Source organism: Saccostrea echinata, unplaced genomic scaffold, assembly GCF_033153115.1.
Source record: "Saccostrea echinata isolate AGI-Se365-2 ecotype Australia unplaced genomic scaffold, CSIRO_AGI_Sech_v1 ptg000033l, whole genome shotgun sequence".
In the NCBI taxonomy this organism is placed as follows: Eukaryota; Metazoa; Mollusca; class Bivalvia; order Ostreida; family Ostreidae; genus Saccostrea; species Saccostrea echinata.
The window spans coordinates 16,254,495-16,266,813 of NW_026889782.1; the positions used below are offsets into that span (position 1 = coordinate 16,254,495).

The following is a 12,319-nucleotide window of genomic DNA, read 5'->3' on the forward strand; positions in this document are numbered from 1 at the left end:
TCTAAATTTGCAGCCCTCCACTGGCAAGTGGTGGCGTCTCAATATGAGTGAAAAAGTGTTAAACAAACAAATGAACAGATTATAAAATGATTGATATGTAGATATATGTTACTGCTGTTAAGATAGCAGCTACCTAGATACAATGAGTGCAACATTTCACTCAGATGATAGGATGTAAAGCCTCACCAGTCATAGATGAGTAGACATTAGCTAAGGATGTCTAGAAATTAATACATGTAGATAAAATCTTTTGGAATGATTAAATCAACATGAGGTCAAAAAGCTTTTATTGGTTTGTACTTTGTACAACAGCAGCATACTAAGAAACCATGATGAACAAATACATTTACATGTATACACTTCAAGTATGTTATAAATACGTGTCTTTCTAAAAGGTGTTGAAACATAATTCCATTGACTATTTCATCAATAATATTGTAAAGGTGCTTTAAGTAGGATATATACCAAGAGTCTTTCCATGAACTGATTATTTAGTAGCATAGAAGTGGTGTTATTGTGGACAATTTTCTGCCAAAAAAAAATTTCATATAAAATCTAGTATGATGAGTACACTTTCTCAAAATCGTATCAATGTTTACTTTAAAATGCAGAAAAAGTCTGATTTTATGTACAAAACCCGTTATATAGCCTCTGTTTCCATGGAAACGGTATTGGGGACATACATATTTTTTTAGTTCATTGTAATGAAAATGATCCAGTTAACAATTTCTTGAATTTTCGTGGAATCAGTAGATATGGATAGTGGTGATTTTACTTGTTTGTTGCCATGGCAACGGTTTCACTTTATTATGGAAAATTGAAAAAAACCTCTTTTTTTTTACCCAAATTTTTACATTTTAAATAACAGAAATATAAATTTAAGATAAATTAAGCATAAAATGTATTAAATCATGCCATTTTGATTATTTTAATATGATAATATATAAAATAAATCAATTTTTTTCATTGAAAATAATTAAACATGTAAAGCGTCAAATACCTCAAATTTGGCGTCTTTTACTCAAAAAACGGGACGGGCAATATCTTTTAAAATCGTGTTAATTGATGAAACTATTCTTCCCAAACAAATTGATGTATGACATATATACAATTTTAAAAAAATAGAATTTGGAGGGTGTCGCAAACCTTACCTTAAATGAAGACTATTACGCAGTAAAGTTTGAGCTTCTTTAATTTTCATGATTTGATGTGTTACATTACCTGTGCCATGTACTGCTTTTGTTATCATGGAGTTGCAATCTTCAAAGGGGAAACAACTCCATGCCCAAAGAGGAGCCATCAGATGAACATAGTATGCGTAATGTGTCCCTATGTTATGAACATTCAGTCCACAAGTCCCCTCACGATATAAAGTACAGAACTGTCTGAAAAACATACCTAAAACATTTTCCGCCCTTTCTAGATCCTCTCCTGTTATTTGGTCTTTCAAAAGCAAATATACTCCTTCCGAAAGAAAAGCAAAATGCTCTAAATAGATATCTGGTAAGATTCCCTGCAGGCAAGGAACGGAATAATATAAAAGCCAAGCTTGTAATTCAGTTGCCTTAAAATGAGTATAATTTTTTCAAGGTCTCTTGGTAAACTTTCCATACACTGGGGTGGTTGTATTACAGTCATTCGTTTTGATATCGTTTTCAATTTTTTGCCCACAAAATATGGATTTTTACTTTCTGTTGGAGATAACCATTTATGCAATAATGATTTTGTCACTCCTAGCGGTGCACCATGCATATAATCTGGGGGACTACCTGCCACAATATCAAAATCTTTAAGGTTGAGCAAGGCTGAATTACCTTTAAATCCTTTTATGCGGTTGACACTGGTACTGTTTCTCATACACATGGCGACTGTCTCTTGATTTCGTTTAGGATAAGGATTTTCTCTGTAAGGGAAACTTCTGCAATGTCCTTTACCCTGTTTAACTACTTTTCCTGGTTCTTCACATGTGATACAGGACTCACTGCCATTATACTGAGTCATATTTAAAAGGGATGATTTTGCAGGTAAATCATATGTCCCACACAACACTTTCAATTTTACAGTGGTCTCTCTGTCATCCAGATCAAGTACAATACCATTTTCATACAAATCGTTAAAAATAGCACACAAAGGTTCCAAATACTGCAGCATAGGTGGTTTTCCCTTGCCTTGCCAAATTCCTGCTAAAATAATGTTCTCCCTTGCGAATCGAAGACTTGGTGTCATTTCATTTATGGCTATAAAAACTGGCAAAAGTTGTATTTTTGATGATGAATAGAGACTTAGTCCATCTGTGTTTATCAGTGCTGTTAAATTGTTGTTCCTATCTAAAAAACCTCGGAGGATAACGCCTTGTATACTTGGCCATCTGTTATATCTGTTAAAATGAATGGGTTTTCCAAGTGCCTATCCCTAATTCTTTTTTGTTTCCTTTTATGTCATTCCAGATCCCTTCAAAAAAATTAATCACAATTATAAAATAAGTCATACAAAAATAAGTGCTGTCAATTCTTTGGTACAGTAGGTGTATGATTCAATGTATGGTAAACAGGGGCGGATCCAGCAATTTTTGAAAGGGGGTTCCAGGGTGGTGTCCCTCTCCCCCCCCCCTCCCTCCCCATACACACTCTCAAAGATTCACACACACACACACACACACACACACACACACACACACACACATGGAAAGATCTAAGGTTGTGGTAAATAATATCTTTGTTTTACATCTCTTTATTCTTTGAAAACGTACCCCAAGTCCAAATAAAAAACAAACACATTCTAAAAACTACTGAAACCTTAAAATTGAATGGATTTGCAGCATTTCCGAAGAGTACAAAGAATTTTTTTTAGAATGTGAATAACTTTTTGGAGGGTTAGGGTGGGGGGTTTAAAACAAAGAATTCCATGTTAGTTCCTTCAAAAGATGATCCGAAAACGGTACATATATAGCCAACAATCGGGGGAATCTAATATCAAATTAAACCTCGCATGTTACTTAATATATGTAAGATATATAAAAATAAGTAGAATATTTTCTACCATTCACTCATAAAGAAAGATATAGTGGAGGTAATGGAGGAAACTAAGTATGTGAGAATCTATCTGTTCAATACAAAAGTTAAATGTACAAATATCTATTCTCAGAAAACGTTTTATCCTCTCTCTCTCTCCACTTGGCAAAAAATAAGGGAGGGGGGTGTCCAACCCCCGGAACCCACCCTCTGGATCCGCCAATGTAAAGGTTAGACAAAGAGTATAAATTGAAATTGCTAGTCAGATTCTAACATTCAATTTCTAACATCAAGATCATTATATCTTTGGAAGACATATATCAACTTTAACTTTGATGGATCAATGAATGAAAATAAGATAATTACTATAACTCATTATCACAGATTTTGAGTTAAGCTATAACAAAAAAATTCCCCGATTCTCATCCAATTTTTTTGAAAAATCGAGGCGGGTGGGCGGATTTTATTTTATATTTTTTATTTTTTCTATTGTACAGATTTTTTGTTAATCTGATCAATCAGTGCAGAATTATCTATTATGTCTGAATAAAAGTCATAGTTAGAGGTCAATTTAAACAGGTATACCACTTACTACACATCATCACCAATCTTTCACAACCAATGATCCTTGTTTAATACATATTACAGCAATAACCATCTTGTCAGCTGTCAAAATCAAGCTGACATTTGCAGGATATAAAACGTAAGTTGAATACCGATCCTCATCAGAATTATGAAGGAAAACAGAAATTTAAAAAAAGAGGGCAGGCAGGGATGAAAATCTAGGATCTTTTTTATTATGGCTTTCATACATGGTTAGCACAAAATTGCATAAAAACAGGGTTCTCAACAATGTGTTTTACCATGTTTACTGTTAATAAAATATGTCAGAAAGGACAGTCTATGCATGTGTATGTCATCTAAATCTACCCACAAATCTACAAATGTTAAATTAATATATATATAGATAATGATAAATAAAGATATACCATTATTGGTTGCTGCATGCATTTTTTATTGTGATTGATTTTATAATAAACCTGTTGCTTTCCTGAAGCCTAGATGGTCAATTGCCCATTAGCGCTTTTGTTTTTCAATTTGCAGATTCTTCCAAGGTTAAATTTGAAGATATGGAGAACCCTGTACAAATAATCTATTAATACATGCATGCATACCATAAGGTTTATGTATATATAAATGTTGGTATACATAACACTAGAATAAGATTTTCATACCTGGAGACTGCAATAAATTTTTTAACTGTGTTTTCATGTTTGCAAAAACAAAACTAGCACGAGGAAGTTGGGATCCATTCATCCCATGCTTGTATCTAGGACTGTCACACTGTCTGCAAGTTGTCACTTCCTGATTGTCAGGGAAAATGTGGAAACATTTTTCACAATAATGTACTTCATATGCATAATCTGCATTCAGGTGTTTCCACAAATTATCATACTGTAGTTCTTGCAATGGTCTACAGTCTGGGAATGCCTTCTTCATAGTTGATAAAATATCCTTACTCGAACTAGCAAAAAAATTGTTCCTTAAGAAACAAGACAACAACATCATTTCAACATCTTCATAGTCAACTTTGTCTTCAAGTTCATCAGCGTCACAAGAAAATGAAGAGTCTGACTCTGAGGAATCTGAAAATTCTCTTTCATCCGATGAGGAGATGAAGTTATTTTCATGACCATCCACACTAGAATAATATTCATCAGATTTATCATCATTCATACACAACTGATTGTCATCACCTTCATATTTCCTAGTATTGTTGTTATTCTCAGTCTGGAAAACATCTGTTTGAACCTCTAAAACCTAATGCATATCTAAAATAGAACATCTAACATCTAATCAATTGATATTGGTAATTTGCATGCATACCATATCTTATTTCCCTTTCAATAAAGATTAAAGACATAAAGGGTTCTAGAAACTATTAAATAAATAGGTAATAAAACATTTTAAAAAACAAGTACCAGGTACTGGTATTATCATTACAGAATAACGACCATATTTTACATAGGCAATTTCGCCACATATGATCCACATATGCATTCCCCTTCATATGAGGATTATATGAGGATCATATGAGATTCATATGTATATTCAATCATATGAGTATCATATGTGGCAAATCATATGTGGATCATATGTTTACGCATATGTAAATCATATGAAGCAATATACATATGATACATATATGAAAGAGTCTGCATATGAGAATCATATGCATACTTTGAGAATTATCATATGAAAATCATATGAAACAGATCTGTGTGTGTTTATTTATTTGTCCTTGGTATAAACAGGTAAAATTCATTTTTATTTTAATTCAATGAGATAAAAAAAAATACGTTTATTCAATGTTAAAGTTCGTTTGAGCTTAAGCAAAAGACCTCTATTTTAAGGCTTCTCGTAACATTTTATCTAGTTATTAATATTTATCTATATTTTTATGTTAATATATAATACATTAGTTAATACTTATTTAGGGTAGGGGTAAAACGTTTAATAGAGTTATAAAAAGGACAACAAAATTAGTTGAATATCTACATTCTCCAAAACTTTTGTCCCTTGGTCGCCATTTTTTGGAGGGAAAAAAACATTTTTTGTTTCATAATAGCCTTTGTTGTTTAGGGTTTTTAAACTTCCGTCATTTAACATTGGTCTTTTAGATTTTCCCTGTGATTCAGCAATTCCTGGCTTTGTATACATGTAATTCATTGTTGCAATTTTTTTAGAAGACAGAAAATACTTGGAGGATATGAAAAAGAAAGGCCTTTTAAGGTTTTGTCAAAGGTCAACATGTCCAAAAATTTATTTTTACAATAGCTCCAAAACTACGTGGTTTATAAAGTTAAAACTTTTACAGTTTATAAATATATCATTGATTAACAGATAGAAAGTATCACTTGATAACAAATACCTTAAAAAAGTATTTATCGAGAAAAAATCTTTTTAAAAAATGCATATATTTTCAAAAAATGCACCTTCTTAATTCTGTACTTCTAGTGAAAACCATCATTGCAGAAATAATATATGTTTATCAATGAAGGGCAAGTTGGACTTCGATGACCTCTGGTCATTTCCCTGTTTATTTTGTCCAAATGTTAAGATTTGAAACCGAAAGTACATTGCAAATGGCGGATTTTATAGGGGTCTTGTTTTATACATCTCATGCTTTCAATAACAGCCTTTAAGAGACCATTCACGTCTAACTTGCCCTTCATTGATAAACATATATTATTTCTGCAATGATGGTTTTCACTAAAAGTACAGAATTAAGCAGGTGCATTTTTTTTTTTAAAATGTGCAAATTTTTTGCATTTTTTTCCTCTAAAAATATTTTTTTAAGTATTTGTTTTCAAGTGATACTTTCTATCTGTTAATCAATGATATATTTATAAACTGAACAACTTTTAACTTTACAAACCACATAGTTTTCGAGCTATTGTAAAAATAAATTTTTAGACATCTTGACCTTTGACAAAACCTTAAAACATAGATTCTGTGCAAGTCAAGATAGAGAAGAAGGTATGTGTATGGAAGACAATCCTATATGTATTACTTTTCAAACAACTGTTTAAAATATGATATGAATTTTAATATACAGTATTTAGAGAACTTGTGAACGCCTTCGTAGATCAAGAGGAAATGATGCATGTTTGTAAATTATGTTACTTAGCTTCAATAATGTAGCCCTCTCCGATATTTTATATCTGATGTTTTCTGGAGAGGGCTACAATTCCACAGGATATCCGTAATGCCTATAAATAGTGCAGATGTATTTCTTGGATACAGGCAACTAGTACTGCACGCCATATAAATTTAACTTTTACATTCAACTTCAAATAAAATTGATTTTTACTTCACCATCAACAACCTAGCCCTTTATACGCTAAAGTTAAAATTAAACTGTGTGTTTACAGCAGCCATGACAGTTCTCGTGTGATGTACAGAGACTTCCACTTGAAATTTAAAAAGGCTTGATAAAGTAAATGTTTGTGTTGTAAGGTATCTGGGTATACATTGATAAATAAGTGCATTCCATGGGGTTTTATAAACATCAGTATTTATGCTTAAAAAAGGGAATTCCTAAATAGACCTGCTCCCTAAGATCCCAAATTCCTATTGGCTGTCCCAAAATAAAATTGATCAAGGTCAGTGAAAATGGCAAGTTGTGATGTTGAAATAAAAGAATCAATATATGGATAATATTCAGCATATTCATGTCTTGTATAAACTAATTTTTTTGAGTTCAGGTAATGTTAAGAAAGATAGCAATTTACTGATATTTGAGCCCAACTCTGTGCAGGAGTCAGAATCACTCCAGCACCTGTACCATTACGGAGATCCTAAGGAGTTTAAGCCCCCCTTCCTAAAAAACAAAATTGGAGAGGGCTACATTATTGCAGCTGGTATAATGTCAGGGATGGACATTAATGGTTGTCTGATTGCCCGGGACAAGTAAATTCTCAGTTCGGGCAAGTGAAACTGTCAACTTACTTGACCAACCGGGCAAGTGAAATTTTTTGTCAGAAAGAAATGTATATTGTTATCTAGTTTACATTGATTTATAAATAAAACAATAAATTGAAGACTTGATTTTCGTCAGATACGTGACTGACATTGTTTTAGCATTTGGAATCCCTGGGTAGCGGCTAAATACCGATCATTTAAAAATCAGGTTTGTTATTCTGTTTTCTTTCGTGATGTCTATGCTTAACAACTTTATAACCTACTTAATCGAAATTCATTTATTTATTCATTCACAGAGTATAAGTAACGCAACGTATCCTGATCAAGATATGTATTTTTTGTAGCAGTTATCTTTGTTAGCATCCACAGCTTCACAGTTATCACTGAAAATCAAAATTCACAAAAAGATCCCATCGCGAATAATTTTTAAAAATCTGAAATTTATTATAAAGGAAACAGGGTTTTCAAGTAATGGCTGCGTTGCAGTTCATGTTTACAGATTAAATTGACAAGGGTAGTGGTATATATGTACAAACGTGGGATTGAAATTTTCGTCAGGTACCTCAACTTTTAAAATTTACATAGTGTATCTGGTCACACTTTTTCTAATCATAATATTTACTAGTTTACAGTACTTAGAAAATTAAGTTATTTTCTTCTTTCCTAATTTTGGGCAACCAAGTTTTGAATTTGGACAAGTTAAAGTTGCCCTTCAGGCAAGTGAATCTGAAAGCTAATGTCTATCCCTGTATGTCAGTCTTCCTGGAAACTTTTCAAGCTTACTGGCCAGTAAGACCAGTGAACTTTATAGTTTTACTGGCCCACCAAAAATTTTATTAGCCCCCTTGATTAAAAAAAATGAATATATAATTATAAATTAATACATGCTTGAATGAATATGTTTAAGTACTTCAACTTTAGAAACGCCGCCATTTTTTGCCCTTTTTGGTGTTTCAATAAGTTGTTCATAGGATACTAACACATTTTACGTACTAGTTAATAGTTACTAGTTTGTTCCGGTTGTTGAGAGTTCAGTATATAGCGTAATACATCCATGTTACGTATAATTATACGATGCACCAACACGATTGTACTTTTTATTTAATATATTAATGAAATTTACGCAAGTAAGACAGGTTAAATATATTTTGACTGTGTATGACTTTGAGAATCAACAAGCCCATCAGACTTCTTGAATTTTGATTTTCACTGACCCGACATCAAAATTCACTGGCCTCGGTCTTTGGACCAGTGAGTTTTCATGAAGACTGGTATGTTGACTTCTGTGGATTAGATGATAGCCCTCAGTAGGGGTGAATCAATATATATCAATACTTATCTTTTTTTTTTACAGAGTATCAGTATTCTGTTGATACCTGAACTTCAAATACATATTGGTCCTATAGTTTCATACAGATCTTAGTAATTGTTTGCATTTACAAGAAGATTACTTACATGCTTAATCAAATACAAGTAAAATTTTATACAGAATGTATTATTTCAATTTAACAGTCATAAGTAGCACAATCAATACTTAATATCAAAGAAAGTGGGGGGATTAAGCCAATCCATATGCGTACATAATGTGCTATACAAATGACATATATAAGTGACTGCATAGTGTAGTTGTCAGCGAGAAACTGTTTTGAAGTATTTAAACCTTTCTTGAGGAACGTTGTTCAAATCATGGTCTATAGTTTTTGATTTTTCTTTTCTTTCTTTTTTTTTTTGTACTTTAAACTTAAGTTGAAATGTTGCTATAGGAATAGGGATAGACGTTAACTTTCAGATCTCAAATTTTGACTTGTCCGAATGCAAAACTTGGTTGCCCAAATAGGAAAATAATTTATTGCCGTAAATAATATGATAAGAAAAAGTGTGAACAGATACACTACTGTCAATCTGGCAAGTTGAGGTACCTGAAAAAATGTAGATGGTATGTTTGGACATAAATGTATGCTACCAATTTCCTTGTCAATTTAATCTGTAAACACACACTGCAAGGCATCAATAACCATCCATTTCCTTTTTAATAAAAAATCATTTTGGGTAGAATCGTTTTGTTTTGTGAATTTTGATTGATGCAACGCTAAGGAAGATAGTTGCTTTGAAACATACACATCTTGATCAGGAAAGGTCATGTTATATTCTGTCAGTGTGAATGAATTAAGAAGTTAACAAAGTTGTAATACGCAGAGCGTATTTAACAGGAAATAAAAAAAGAATAACGAACCCGATTTTTAATGAACGATATAATCAAGAAATCCAAGGGAGCGGAAATCAAGTGTTTAATCTATTGTTTTATTTATAATTAATGTAAACTAGATACCAGTATACATTTCTATCAGAAAAATTCACTTGCCCAATCGGACAAGTAAGTTGACAGTTTCACTTGTCCGAACTGAGAATTTACTTGTCCCAGGCAATCGGACAACCGTTAATGTCGATCCCTGAGGAATAAAACATATTCATTGAAAATAACATGTATGTATGTAATAACGAACCCATTTAAAGTAAATTATTAAAAATGCCGACAAAAATTAACATATTATCCAGCTCTTAGATTTAAATTAATTTTTTTCTTCATAGTGCCGGCACCAATTTTCATCAAAATGTGAGGATTACACCAAAAAAGGGAACAGGACAATCTCCTTGCTCATCAACACCCAAAACAGGTAATAAAGTTCTCTAATATACACCTAATTCAAGCAAAAATCCAGGTTTTTAGCTGTCAAGGAAGCTTTTGACAACAAAAACCTAGATCCAATATATCTGATATCACCATCATATTGTATCTATTTTTAGTCCTTAATCACATTCTTGTTTCTCGAATGGGACGTAAAACAACATACAATCAATCAATCATTCTTGTTTCATGCAGAATGAACAACATTTATCCAGCTGTTATATTTAAATTAATTCTTTTCTTCATAGTGCCAGCACCAATTTCTCATCAAAATGTGAGGATTACACCAAAAAAGGGAAAAGGACCATCTCCTTGCTCATCAACACCCAAAGGGCCTTCTAGTGGTACAGTTACCCCACAGGGAAAAGGATCATCTCATCGCCCTCCAACATCCAAAGAGACTTCCAGTGGTACAGTTACCACACAGGGAAAAGGATCATCTCATCGCCCTCCAACATCCAAAGAGCCTTCCAGTGGTACAGTTACCCCACAAGGAAAAGGATCATCTCATCACCCCCCAACATCCAAAGAGACTTCCAGTGGTACAGTTACCCCGCAAGGAAAAGGATCATCTCATCGCCCTCCAACATCCAAAGAGACTTTCATTGGTACAGTTTCCCCACAGGAAAAGGATCATCTCATCGCCCTCCAACATCCAAAGAGACTTCCAATGGTACAGTTACCCCACAGGGAAAAGGATCATCTCATCGCCCTCCAACATCCAAAGAGACTTCCAGTGGTACAGTTACCCCGCAAGGAAAAGGATCATCTCATTGCCCTCCAACATCCAAAGAGCCTTCTAGTGGTACAGTAACCCCACAAGGAAAAGGATCATCTCATCACCCTCCAACATCCAAAGATACTTCCAGTGGTACAGCTATCCCACAGGGAACTCCTAGAGCACCTTCTTATAGCTTTTCAACACCCGAAGAACCTTTTTGTAGTACAGCAGCCCCACAGGGAACTCCAAGTAGCCTATCCAATAGCCCCTCAACACAAACAGGCCCTGCTTTAGCAAGCACTGATGCTACTTTAGACAGTTTGTTTACATCTGGTAAGAAAAATGAGTGTTTAATTATTTTCAATTTGTGGAATATTTGTTTTGAATATTTTGTATTGATCAGAAAAAAAAATCTTATAAGAGTTCTTTTCCTGAATAGTGGAATATTTGATTGAAAGTAATCTGAACCTTGATCTGAAAGTGAAACTAGAATCAAATTTTAAATTTTTTTTAAACAGATGAGAACAATGACTCTGATGCCTTCACTCTTCGCAGGGGCATGGAAAAGTCCATAAAAAAGAGCAGGTAATATCCTTTATATATATATATATATATATATATATATTTTTGAGACTCTCCTGGCCTCCAATGTCACTTTGTACCCTCCTTCTTTCGGAAAAAAAAAATCCTTCTTCTCTATGTATGTTTTGAATTTATATTATTTCCAAACAAATATTCCCTTTAGGGAGAAGAGAAAATTGGAGCGTTTGGAGAGTGAGGTTGAAAACCTGAAGAAAGATGTTAAACGGCTGAAAAAACGAGTGAATGAATTGGAGAAAAACGCACCTAATGAAACTGATTCAGATCAGTTGAGTGGGTCAGACGTAAGAAAAAACTACTGAAAAGTGGCATAAAAGGTATGTTTGATGCCCCAAAAACTGTCAATTTTCTATTGAAGCAACTGTTTACCCTGGATGAAATTAGAAGTTCATCAATTTCTGGGAAGAAAACATTCAAATGTGGGGAAGGAGGACCTAGACCTCCACTGGATCAGGATAAAATTAGATTGATGGAAGAGATCATATATGAAAAATTCCCATCCTTTAACCGCAAAGATTTGAGAGAAAAGATCCAAAATATCCAGAAAGTGGAAAGAAAGAAAAAAACACTGTTCTGAGAATTGAGAACATTTAATTATGCAACAATTGTTTAAATGTTGATAATTATACGTTTTCTATTTTAGCTGACACTTTTTTTTTAAAAAATCAGAGTATAAAGGCATTATGCACAGTCACGAGATTTTATGTAATGTATTTAATATAAATTCCTTTTTAGTATTTCTGGTATAACATAACCTGAATGATTCAAGTTGAATGCACAGGTACAGGTCCATTGTAAAAATTGAGACTGTAATTG

At 33.1% G+C, this 12,319-nt stretch overlaps 1 pseudogene; it reads left to right on the forward strand.

Moving 5' to 3' along the window:
- The first annotated feature begins 11,462 nt into the window (after window positions 1-11,462).
- Window positions 11,463-12,080, forward strand: LOC133198192 (uncharacterized; annotated as a pseudogene).
- The last annotated feature ends 239 nt before the right edge of the window (window positions 12,081-12,319 follow it).